Below are 12,202 nucleotides of genomic sequence, written 5' to 3'. Positions count from 1 at the left end.
ACGATTGCAGGACATCGAGCAACAACAGGCCACCCTGACGCAGCTGGTGGAAAGACAGCTGGAGGAGGCCAGGCTGCAGCGTGAGGAGGCCATGCATCAGCGGGAGGAAGCCAGGCTGCAGCGGGAGGAGGCCAGGCTGCAGCGGGAGGAGGCCAGGCTGCAGCGGGAGAGCAATACCACGTCAGTGCGTCGGCTCACCAGCTCGATTGGACTATTTGCGGCCAAAATTCTCACCCTGGCACGCAATGTCAGGGAAGGGAACAGTGTGCAGTCCACCATTGCCGGGTCAATGTTGGTAGCCCAGCAGGCGTTTTAAGGATGCTTGCCCATAATTACACCGACAGTCACCTCAGCCAGCACCACCCCAACCAGCTCTGCCAGTGGCAGCCCACGGAGGCGTTCAAGTCGGTTGACTGGATCCACCAGCATGGACACACCTGCGCACAAGCACCCCCGCAAATAGTGGCATGTGGGGATGCCAGTCAACATGACATTTGGGGACACCATGGGTGTTGGAGGGGTGGGAACGTTTGGGTGGTGGGGGTTGCCAATTAGGGGCCTGGTTGGGGGAGGGAACATTTGGGTGGTTTGGGTGGTGGGTGGGCATGGGTGTACAGCTGCCCTACCCAATGCACTTTCTTCCCTGTTTAATTGATAATACAAGACCTTTGAAAACTACCATAATGAGTGGACATCTGTCATTTCATTATCAGACAAAAATCATTTATTCACTGGCATCGTCATATCCATGCTTTGCTGTCAATGTGCAGTCTCTCAAAAGTAAATGCGAATGAGTGCATCCTGTGCTTGTTGGCCATCTTGCGCACCCCTGGGAGGTTGTGGTGCCACCCCATCCCCATCGCCATCCCCATCTCCATCCCCATCTTCATCTTCTGCATCTGGGGGCAGCGGAATGTTCCTGCGCAAACACAGATTGTGCAGCCTGGCACACACAAGCACAATTTTACCCGTCTTCACTGGGTTGTACAGCAGTGATCCTCCAGATCTGCTCAAGCAGAGGAACCTGGCCTTCAGTAGGCCAAATGTCCTCTCAATCATGCCACATGTGCGGACGTGTGCCCTGTTGTACGCCTCCTCATGCCTGTTCCTTGACCTCCGTACAGGTGTCATCAGCCATGGCGTGAGTGCATATCCAGCATCACCTACATGGGATGTAAATGTGTGGGACATGTCAGTGTTTGTAGTTCATCTCACGATCTGATGCAATGCAATATTGTGTCATCATACATTCATCCATATGGGCCTAGCCATGGTCGGAAGGGCGGGTGATTGCCATCCATGGGTAATTGTTGTAGATGGTGGCATTTGGACATTGCACTATTACTTGCTGTGCATATGAACTGGACCTTATACACGATAGTGGTTGGTAAGTAAGGCACTGTGCAATGACAAGCACACATGGGGTGTCATTCCATGGCCTGTGGTGATTTGGCTGTTGCAGGATGTCTCATGTGCAGCCGTCATGTGCTTTGGGGGGGAAGTGGTCCTAAGTGTGGGTGGCTGGATTGAGTGGATCAACTTGTATGGCCTGTTGGCAGCTTTGGTCGTATGTCTCCTTAGGCAGGTTGTGTACTGAGGCAACCTGTCATGTGTAGATATGTGATGTGTGGGTTATGCTGACCGTCCATTACATGGGCCAGGGGGTGATGCATGTGCAGTTGTAGCAGCCCACTTACACAGGTCATTGGCCTGGGCACTCAACACACGTCCACAGGGCCTATGCATTGGCAGTTGTACTCACCCAATAGCCATGTGCTTTGTCCAGCGAAATGTGCAATTCCGCAGGACCATTGAGTCATGCGTTGACCCCGGAAAACGTGCGCAGCAATGTGTAATCAGCAGTGCAGCATCACATACCATCTGTACATTCAGTGAGTGGTACTGTTTCCTATTGCGGTACACCATCTCCATTGCACGTGGTACTGTCAGCTCTATGTGGGTGCAGTCTAATGCACCTATGCAATTTGGCATGGCTGCAATGGCATGGAATGCCAACTTGGTTGCAATGACCTCTGCAAGTGTACAGGGTAGGGCGATGTGTTCCGACACATGGCGCAGCAGAGCGTCCAGTACTTGTCCCAATATTTTAGAATAACAGGGTTGTGAGAGCCTGTGCAGTTCACCAACTGTGTGCTGATAAGTTCTGGTGCCTAGGAAATGCAGTACTAACACCACCTTCAGGAGCGGAGGGGGGGGGTTGCGGTCGAGATGGCAATGTGGCTGCTGATGTCGTCCTCAATCATGGCGGTGATATACATGATTGTTGGACGGTCCAGCCGGTATAATGTGTGGATCTGTCCTGGGGTCAGGTTCCAGTGTGAGGCCCTCATGCGGGGTACTGCAGGCTGCCTGCGGGGTTCTGCTGGCTGTGCAATTGGGTTTGGCATGGGTGCAGGGTTTGCTAACTGACGCCTGCGCCTCCTCCGCCTCATCCTCCTCTGCACCATTGCTGCCACCATGTGCACTGCTGCCTGTAGGTTCAATAGTCCCATTCCCAATGCTGCTGCTGCCTGCATTGTTGTGTTTGGAGTTGGCCTGGGTGTGGGTGTGGCCCTTTTGTAGCCTCCCAGTGACCCGTTGGGTCCAGCTAGCCTCATTTGGGCCACCTGTGCCTGATTCACCTCACCTGGTACTGTTTAACGTCATGTTTGCGGTGGCGTTGATACCATACCTGTGCCCCCGGTTTTTCCGCCATTTTTGTGGCGGTGTTTCCATGTCTGTGGTACTCGTGATGCCCATGGTGTTTCGTGTTGCCAGTAACTGGGTGGTTTTGCCGCCGTCGCATTCTATGGATCCCTTAACTCCCCGGCGGCGGTTTGTGGTGGTGGTTTTTCCGGGTCCGTGGGTCGTGATTGCATGGTCACGGAAACGACGCCGGTATGGTTTTACCGGTGGCGTTAAGTCTGGGTCGGGGGACTCGTAATGAGGCCCAATATTTGGGAAGCTCTGAATTAATAAATTGGGGGACCACCCTGCGGAGTAGGATGATGGCACCAAAAGCCCTCAACAAGTGCCTACGAGGCCTGGATCCTGAGTCAATGGGCCTCATTACAAGTTTGCCAGTCCGGAAACTGACCTGGCAGGTGGAATGGCACCCACTCACAGACCTCAACGGGTGCACCGGCACCATTCAGGAATGCTGCCAGTGCATCCGTCCTCCCCATTCCCATTGAGTCCAATGGGATTCAAATGGGAAAGGGGACTAATATTGTCCGGTACCCGGCAATGGGAATTACCGGGACATGCCGGGGCTGTAATGCCCCGGTAAGTACACATTGCCAGGTGCCAGATAATTCATGACTCCGGTGGCAGCCGGAACGGCTGCCGCCAGAGTCGTAATGAGGCCAAAAGTTTTTTAAATTTGTTTTTATCTCTGAGCATGTTATGCTGTGTTCTCAATATGTTGTGATGAAAATTGATTTAGGATTCTAGTCGTACCTGGACAATATTTAATCACTTTTTGGCAAAATATTCTTTATTAAGCTTTGTTTGGGATGATTAACCCTGTCCACGATGACTATGCAGTGAACCAAAGGAACCAATCTGAGCTTTCCCCACTGCACAGATGTGGCAGAATTTGGCTTACACAACTTCTTCAGGAATAGGGAGTACACTGTATTAGAGCCTCTGCGTTTCTAAAAGACCGCAGTCTGTGGTTTTGGAGTTGAACATTCTTTTAAGAGGGCAGGACTAGTTACAACAAGACATTTTAAAAAAGCTGCCTGAGATGTTAGGTAATGGAACTTTGCACAGTTTTTATGCAATCTAAGACGAGCAAGGCTGCAGATCACTCTGCATACTTTTAATCATGGTTGTAGTGTATTAAAATTGTTTTGTGTTCAGGGCACCCAACAAAGTTGCCCTCATCCACCCCTCCTGTTTGCCCTCTCTATGGAGCCATTGCCCAAGCCAGTAAGTGCCAATGATGCTATCGTAGGAATTGATCTGGGGCAATTGCAGCACCAAATAGCTCACATGCGGACAGTCTACTTTTCTTTATGCACAGCTTCGTTTCTACCATGCCCCACATTTTACCCCTTCTGGACACTTTTTGCTGGGTCTCCTGTAACATTAAGTACACTAAATAGCAGGTACTGATCATCTCAGAGCCAAACTTCATAGTTCTTCACCTACAATCACTTTACCTCTTTCAATGGGTGACGGTTAATTAAAGTACTTAGGGATTTTTCAATCAAGATCCTATTGCTTGCTTTATCATGGGGATTCTCTACATATTATTTATTTCAAGCTCTCCCATTTTCCAGTAAAAAACAAACATATCATGCAATTGTAAATATTCCATATCATCTGTCCCGAGGTCTTCTCAGGGTTCCATACCATCCCATACTCTCCTCCAAGTGCAATAAGGGGTTGGGGGGGGCTCGAATTTAGACGGATATTTACTTGTAGCCTGAGCTTTAGAGTGGAACCTCGCTTCAGGCTCTAAGCACTGGCTGGACATGCAACTACTTTTTTGGTGTGTCCTCTAAGTAAATAGTGCTTGTGTTGCTCTCGGATGAGCCACTTATATATAAACTTGCTTCCCTCCATAAATGTCACTTTATATTAGACTATCGAGATCACTGCATCACAACAATACAATATGACCACCTTCCCTTCACCTCTCGCCCCAGAATTGGGAAACATATACTTTCACCCAGGGCTACAGCGCAGGAAATTATCTCATTAGATAGCGGTAAGGATGGATAGTTTATGACAACACTATTTTGAAGAATGTGAAATAAATAATAATAATAATAATAATAATAATAATAATAATAATAATTAGGCAATCGTTCTTCTTATCCAAATCAGCTAGGTACAATTATATTGAACACAGACACTGGATCAGACGTCCGGGGGTCAAAAGATTGGGTGCGAGAGAAACAACCAAATTAGAAGAATTGTTGACTGGAGACCCTCCAGCTTGGAAAATGTCCTCTCTCTACAAGATTCTTAATTCCTTCTGCAGTAAACCACCCCTCTAAATATGTCTAAACGGGAAGTTGACTGTGGTACTTCAGTAGATGCCCAATCATGGTACAACATTTGGATGAGCAGCTGCATCATTAGCTTATGTTCGGGGGAACGAGACTAGTTACAAGCTGCTCTTTCATTGGTATCTCACTCCCACACGGCTGTGTAAGAGGTTTCCCAAGACTCTATCCTTTTGCTCACTTGTCCAAGGCTCACTAATTCACATTTGGTGACACTGCCGGGGTATTCAGCCATTTTGAAAATAGATGTTACCCCTTATAAGACTGGCTCCTCGAATCACGGTTCTTCATCTTTGCAAATCCCTTAAGTCTTCAGATATACTTGAATGGAGTGTGCAAACGTGTTTTATGCTTATTGTGGATCACATTATGGCCACCTTATGGAATGAGATACCAAAAGATCTCAAACTATGCGGGCCGTTTATTAATTTTGTGCAACAAATTCCTTTTCCAGCAATCCATTGTAGACCTCTTAAACTACAATCATCTGTCATAGTCTGAGATGGTTCTATTTATTGATATGTCAGCTGTGTTCTATATTAATTAATCCATCATAATATGTCTCTATGCACTTTTATACATTGCCTTAGTCTCGCTATTGTTCTATTGACATGAACATATAGAACAGTTTTTTTGCTACAACATTGAATTGCTATTTGCTTTTTCTGTACCAAATGAAGTTGCCTTATACCATTATTGACCGATTGCCATGGGTTTGTAATACTGACAAAATTAAACAGACATAATAACAAAAAAACATTGTTTTGATTTACTTAAGCACATTCTTTTACAAAACCACTGTATGAGCTCTATAGATTTTTTTCTTGAAATGTATTTAGTTACTCTTTATATATTCTATTAAACTGTAATATGAATTTGTTCGGAAATGAATAGAATTATATTGATGATGATGGACATCTCGACACACAGGTACTCCGATGATTTAGGAAAATTTGCTGGGTAACAGGACGGTTCTATGCGGTTTCATAGAAACACTTTTCTTGTGTTGCCATTCACATTTTATTAAACGGAATGATATGTGCAGGTACATGGCCAAAGATGTAATACATTAATTGAAAAGAGAATAAACCCATGTCCTGTCCAGTTACAAATCTATTTCAAATTGAATGACTATCTTTCTGCTTCATAAATCAAAACATAAAACCAAGGTTACGCCCTAACAAATAGTTCCAATGCAGTACATAGAAATGGAAGCATATCATACGCCCTAGAACATGTGATTATATTAAAGTAAAAAATGTCAAATCTTGAGATATACGATGCACCCCTGGATTATCATTCTGGCTAACAAAATGAATGAACTGTCTCCATTATTCCAAATATTGTAGCATCTCGCCCTAAGGAGATGCCTCAATTTTGCACTTTGCAGCAACAAACCATAATTTTAACCACCATTGCTTAATATCAGGTGTGTTCGTCTTTTTCCAATTGTGAGTGACTATACATGTTGTAATGGGCCGGTAATGGCCCATTCGCAGGTGACGGGGCCGGTAGCGAGTTTGGCGGTAGCCGTGCCCTTAAAAAGGGCACGGCTACCGCCAAACCCGTAATGAGGCCCATTGTTTTTGGATAGTCATACTTAGTTACAGGCAAAACATAGGAGATGCAGAAGTTCAATTGCAGAGGTTCAATACTTAGTTACGGGCAAAACCTAGGAGATGCAGAACTTCAATAGGCATGAGGAGGATAGTTAGTTGAATAGTGTTGTTTTGAAGCCTTTGCGAAACGCTGTGAGGCATGTCTCAGCTCAGAGTGTTGGGCAGGGCGTTCCAGAGTTTAGGTGCTAAATGAGGAAAGCCGATCCCCCTGCTTTAGCCCTTTTGACGGGCAGGATTCGCAGTTGGTTGGCGTAGTGAGTTCTCTTAGGACGCGAGGAGGTATCTCTGGTAATGGTTTTGGATAGGTGGGGGGGCTGAGAGGCTTAGGCATTTGTGTGTTAAGGTGAGAGTCTTAAATGTGATTCTCCCCTTAACCGGGAGCCAGTGGGCAGCCTGTCTGGCCTGTGTGATGTGGTCTCTTCTTGGGATATTGAGTGCTTCTCTGAGCGCATTATTCTGGACTGTTTGGAGCCGGTTTAAGTTTTTGGCAGAGGTGCCTGCAAGAAGAGCGTTGCAGTGGTCTAGTTTAGCTCCAATGGTGGCTCGGGCGATGGAGAGGCAGTTTTGGTTGGAAAGGAATGGTTTTATAGCGTTTATTAGTTTGGTGGTGTGGGCAGAGGCGGAGGAGATGGCACTGACCTGTCGGATCATAGACAGGGTGGAATCTAGATAAATCCCAAGGGTCTTCACTGAGGAGGAGACATGGATGGTGGTATTGTGGATGATGAAGTTGCCATATTTGTGGTTGAGTTTGGACAGTGTTACTGTGGGACCTAAGAGAATGAGCTCTGTTTTTTCTCCATTGAGGCATATTCAATTAGCTGCCATCCAGGCTTGGATGGTGGAATATATTGGGAGATGGGCTGCAAAGTCTTGGTTGTATGAGCCAGTGAGGGGGAGGAGAACTTGTGTATCATCGGCATAGTTGGTGTAGGCTATACCGAGGGAGTCGAGTTTGTCGAAAAGGGGCTTTGTAAACAGGTTGTAGAGGGCTGGCGCGGTGCATGAGCCCTGGGGAACACTGCAGTGGATGGTGGTAGGAGCTGCGTTTGCCAGATCCGAGAAGACTTTCCATGCTCTACCTTCTAGGATGGAGGCTATCCAAGCCTGTTTGGAAAAGTGTAGAATAACTAGTTTGGAAATGACTATTACACCGCGCTAGTCCTGTTATAAATTATGTATATAGAGGAACTGAACTGTAAATATTCAAATAAAATTATAGATGCAGTTTGATCAACATTAAGTATTTAATTGATTAGGAAGTCACATTACTTTGTTTGGAAAAGTGGGCTGCATTGGTGAGGTGGGAGGTAAGAATTTTGTGATCCACGAGATCGAATGCGGCTGACAGGTCCAATAGCAATAGGAGAGCTGGTTTACCTTTGTCCATTATCTGGGTTATTTAGTTTTTAAGGTCCAGAACGGCAGTTTCGGTGCCATGGCCTTTGCGGAATCCTGATTGCCTTTTGCCTAGGATGGAGTTGGACTTTAGGAAGTGTTGGATCTCATTGTGGGCAGCTTTATCTAGCATTTATAAGGAGGAAAGGGACGTTGATGATAGGGTGGTAGTTAGTAGGGGATGAGGGATCTAGGGAGGATTTTTTAAGAAGGGGGCAGACCCATGCTTCTTTTAGGCTGGACGGGACAGTACTTGTGGTAAATCAGGCATTGATAAATGCTGTGATGAGAGGAGCCGGAGAGTCAACGCAGTCTTTGATAATGTTGGGTGGACAGCTTCTGTTTCCGAGATGTCTCTGAAGGAGAAGCGTGGGCTGGGGGGGCTAATGCGGAGGGGTGCTGGGCATGGCATGACAGTCTGACTTGGGTAGTGCTTTGCGTTGTTTTTGTATTTTTATCTTGGAGAAGAGTAATTTTGTTTAGTAGGGCTGCCTGTATGCTAATGCACCAGGCTTCATCTTGTCTGATCTCATCGGGGCTGGTGGGTGGGGTGGTGAGATCTTTAAAAATGGGGAACAGTTCCTTGGATTTGAAGTTGCCTTTAGAGATCCGTAGGTTGAAGGCGTTAGACATGGCATGGAATATAGCTTTCTTGTATTGCGCTGATAGTCTTTTGAATTCTTCATTTGTGGAGTCACAGGGGTTAGACTGCCAGTTGGTAAGCGCAGTGTGTTTGCTGGTGCGGAGGACAAGTAAGTCATCTGTAAACCATGAATTAGTATACATGGATTTTTTCTCCTTTTTCGATTCAATCTGGGCTATGGTGCCAATGGCTTTGGTGAGAGTGCAAGAGTAGATGTCAGCGAGAGTGCTGGGGTCATTGGCGAACAGGGGTTTAAGTTCCTTGATATCCAAGAAGGGCAAAGGTTGTCAGATGTTAATTTTATGGAGCTTCTAACCATGGCTGCGGGGGCATAGGAGAATAATTTGGTGGTGGGCCCAGTGGGGACGGAAAATTGGATGCAATTAGGGTCCGTCCGTGGGTAAGCCGAGTTAGAGGGTATGGTGGATGAGCAATTGGTGTCTGCCATCCAATCGAGGGTGCAGCCTTTACATTGAGGTGAGTAACTTTCTGTATGAATCCAAGGTCCTTCAGTTCCTTGGAAAGGGTTGAGGCTGCTTTGTCCTTGGGGTCGGTGACACAGAGATTGATGTCACTGAGTAAGATGGTTTTGGTGGAGCTATTTTAATTGTTGCTTAGAACATGGAGGAGATGCCCTTGGAAGTCGGGGGCTGTGCCATGAGGCCTGTATATGATATGTATGTTTATAGTGCAGTTCGCGGACAGAAATTAATGCAAACACAGTCACACTGCACCAATTGTGGCAATCTACTGGTACTTGAGAGGCACAAATTAGTTTATTGTTTTGAAAATTATAATTGTACAGCCTAACACGTGTTTCAAGCATCACCTAGCTCTTCATCAGAGGCTGTTCACATGTGAAAAAACGATACATGAATAATGCAAATTGTAATTGGATGCAACAAGATTGGGTTGGCAACCCACCGACCAACCCGGAGGACAGGGATACAAAAGTATGGTATATCCCAATACAAATTGTAAAACATGTAGACCAATAGTCCAACATGTTATACATTTGCCAATTGAAAAATCATAGGAGCCAAAGTTGGTATGAACATTAGCATAATAATAAGACATCAAATAGAAATTTTTTGCAAATGTGGGACATACCCAATTCCATTGGTGGGTATGAGTTGAAGGCCAAATAGAAGAGGAGAGGAAAAAAGAACAATGTGTAATGAGGAATTAGTGAATGAAATATTTGGATCATTAAATTATGAATGCAATTATAACATAGGGCTGTGCACAACCAGGTGCCAACTCGTGCGACTCACTGATGGACTCATAACAATTGAGAAGTACCCACTTGCACCCACTAGCTTAAATAATTATGTGGACATGCAGATTGATTTATTCAAATTTGTACGCAAACTTAAGCTAAATAAGTTTTTTGTTGCTCAAGTCAAGACATTTAAACCCAAAGTTCAAGCACCCCCACTTTCTCATAGCAGTTTACAAATGATGGTCAACACAGATATTTTGATGTCACTTGAGGATTACTAAAATGAAGAAGAGGCAAGCATTTTGAACATACTTAGTGATTTGGACATTGTCCAACAAAATTTGAAGATTAAACAACTTAGTACCAAGTCTAAATTTACACCGACATTTCCGGAAGATAACATAATAGATACTATTCATCGAGCTGTTACCATGGATATGCACAAACTAGCAGACACACCAAGTTCCAAACATTCTAGGATTAGGCCAAACCTTCACGAAGGGGGATATTTGGCCTTACAAGGACTAGCCAATAACAGTGATCTAATCATCAAGGAAGCGGACAAAGGGGGTAATGTGGTTGTTATGGATCAGTCAGATTACATCAGTATGGGGTTATGCCATTTGAACACAGTAGGATGTTATCAGAAACTCACAACCAACCCCCTGATTCAAATAAGATCAGCACTCATTGAACTAATACAACACTGGTATTCTAAAGGGGTACTTTCAGACACGGAAAAAACAATATTTAATTGAAGATGGACCAACTATGCCGACGATATACTTCCTGCCCAAAATACATAAATCCTTTGATAAAAATATCGAAGGCAGGTCGATTGTGAGTGGCAGTGGAGGCATATTGGATCCCATCTCAATTTACATCAACAAGTGTCTGTTACCAGTGGTCCTTACCACACCAACCTATATCAGAGACACCATGCATGTTCTAGAAATCTTAGATAAATTGCCCGCTCAAGATAACCTGATATTGGTAATACTTGATGTTAAGTCTCTATACACATCAATTGACCATTCAAAAGCGATACAGAGTGTGGATTTGATATTCCGCCAATCATCAGCCTCCTACTACGAACACATTGAAATGCTTAAGGATGTTTTGATGTTTACATTACAAAACAATGTTTTTTTGTGCAACTCTACCTATTACAAACAACTGATTGGGATCGCTATGGGCACCAGTTTTGCCCCCGCCCTAGCAAACATATTCATGCATCACTTCGAACAGAAATTTGCACTAACCAACACATCATTCAAATCATCTATCCATCTCTGCAAGAGATATATAGATGATGTGATTCTAATTTGGTCAGGGAATGAGACCAACCTATTGGAATGTGTTAACTACCTGAATTCCAACCATTGGAGGATCCAGTCTACTCACCCATTCAGTCACAGTAGTATTAACTTTCTAGATTTGACCATTCAACTTACTGAACAAGGATTTGTTACCAAAACCTTGTGCAAAAGCACATCAGTAAATGCTCTATTACATGCGAGAAGTTGTCACAAAAAACAAGTGATATTTAACATCCCCAAGGGGGAATTCATAAGAGCATGATGCAATTGCTCACCTACTGCAGATTTTAAGGCTGAAAGTAAACGCATTAAAGAGAATTTCTTAGATAGAGGCTATGAAGATGGTAATTTACAACGACAGGAACAGCAGCTAGCTCAATCAAGAGAGTTGATCTACTGACACCCAAAATAAGCTGAAACAAAACTGCAGTCAGGAAAATCTGATTGATCACTCGCTGTAATGCGGATAGTTATAAGGTTCATTCAATTATCAAAAAAAATTGGCATTTGTTACACCTCGATACGGACATTAAAAATTGGATAGATCAAGTACCAAGCTTTACTTTCAGCAAACGGGTAACATTGAAAAACTTCTTATGCCCATCATTTATGAGAAGCACACAAGTAACTAAATCATGGTCAAATCAAAGCAAGGGTTGTCATAAATGTGGCAAGTGTGCAATGTGTCAATAAGCTCTGGGAACACAATCAGTTAAGTTTGAAAAACTTGGGGTACACAGAATTGTGTCATTCATTAATTGTAATTCTAAGTATATTGTATATTGCATTATATGTTTTTGCGGTTTGAAATATATTGGAAGCACGATCAGACCCCTCAAAATTAGGATCAGAGAGCATCGCTCCACCATTGCCAGCCAGGACTTGAAATACCCCTTGGCTAACCATTGGCAGACCTGCCATCAAATGGAGAATAAATCAGATATAAGGTTTGTGGGACTCATTAAGTCAACATTAACGCCACG

Source organism: Ambystoma mexicanum, chromosome 3p, assembly GCF_040938575.1.
Source record: "Ambystoma mexicanum isolate Mex_15411 chromosome 3p, UKY_AmexF1_1, whole genome shotgun sequence".
Lineage (NCBI taxonomy): Eukaryota > Metazoa > Chordata > Amphibia > Caudata > Ambystomatidae > Ambystoma > Ambystoma mexicanum.
Note: the sequence above shows the minus strand (reverse complement) of the source record.